Raw genomic sequence first — 1,528 nt, 5'->3', positions numbered from 1 at the left:
GTGCCCAGCTGCAACCCATCCTCCCCGCCCAACTCAACCCATAAACAGGGTGTCCATCTCCAGCTTTGGGAGACTGAAGACAGCCATGCCCCAGTGGTACCTGTGGTCCCCAGCCTCCCGTGGCTCAGTGTGCCTGGGTCCTGCGGGTCAGCCTTAACATGTTCTTCTCGGGGCCACTTTCCACCCCTCTTCTCTCACCTGAGCCGCCCTCCAGCGCACTCCTCCCCCCACCTCTTCCCTCCTCTTACCTGAGCCATCCTCCAGCTCACTCCTCCCCTCCCACCTCCCAGGGAAATGGAGGCTGCCAATGGAACTCCCTTGATTTTGAGGCCTCATTCCAACACCCTCACCTGCATCCCCCTGCCACCAGGTCTGGTGGTCCTTCTGTCCCATCCTATCCCATCTTCTAACAGCTCCAATGTCACCCGTGGTCCACTCTCAGCAATGGCTCCACCTTAAGAATATGTGTTGGCCCAAGTGTCTCTGAACTTCAACAAGCAACTCCCTGGACTGGCCTTCTGCAGCTGCACCCTCTCCTTGTCCCCTCACAGTGGTGCCAACTGTGGCACACACCCTGCCCTCTGCAATCTGGCCTCTACCCGCCACTCGTGGAAATTGCTCTAGCCAAGGGTCACCCGCTGGTGACCTCATCATTAAACGCAGTGGATGCTGTCGGGGCCCCTGGGCCCTCCCTCATTTCCCTTCTATCCAGGAGCACTCCTGCCCCCCACCCCCTCACTCTCCTCTGGCCTGCCTGATGCCGAGGCTCTGTCCTGCCTTGGTCCCTCCCCTCCCTCTCTCCTTCTTGGGAACCAAGTGCCCAACCAGGACATTAGCTCTGGAGTGTCCTCAACCAACATCAGGGGCTTAGCATGAAGAACGCTGCTTGCTGTGTGGAGGGTGCCTGCCCCCGGACCAGCCTACCTCCTGGAGTGTAGGACCAGGGAGGGGCCCAAGCAACCACAGACAAGGCCACGTTACCCCAAATCAGCCTTACCAGGAATAAAATGGGGGTGGGGATCTGTCTTTCTTATTTCTAAGTTGGCTTAGAACTTAAAATCTCAATGGACCCAGACCCTTTTGCTCTTGACTTTGCTGCAGAGGCACCCCGACTTCTGTAACGTGGGTTCTTGGCCTCCCCAACCCCCGGGATGCTCTTCTCAACCTGCACTTCAGCTTCGGCCTTCCTTTCAGCGCTGGTGTCCCTGCATCTGCCCGAGGCCCCCTTTCCTTCTCACTTTTCCATATCTCCCTGGGGAAGAGCCCATTCATTTCCATGGTGCCAATGAGTGTGGCTGCTGATCACTCCCAAAGCTCATCCCCAGCCTTGGCCCCTGGACCTCAGATCCATTTACACAGCACCCCTCTCAGATGCCCAGCAGGCAGCTCCAAGCCACTCAGCACCTGTCTTCTGCCCCAGCCTAGCCTGTGCCACGACAAAACCATTTGTTGCTCCCCACGTCTTTCCTATGCAAAAACCTCCTGGGGAGAAGCAGACGCCAGTGCCACACAGCCTGTAGAACCGTGA

Source organism: Rhinopithecus bieti, unplaced genomic scaffold (assembly GCF_001698545.2).
Source record: "Rhinopithecus bieti isolate Rb0 unplaced genomic scaffold, ASM169854v2 scaffold_41913, whole genome shotgun sequence".
Lineage (NCBI taxonomy): Eukaryota > Metazoa > Chordata > Mammalia > Primates > Cercopithecidae > Rhinopithecus > Rhinopithecus bieti.
Note: the sequence above shows the minus strand (reverse complement) of the source record.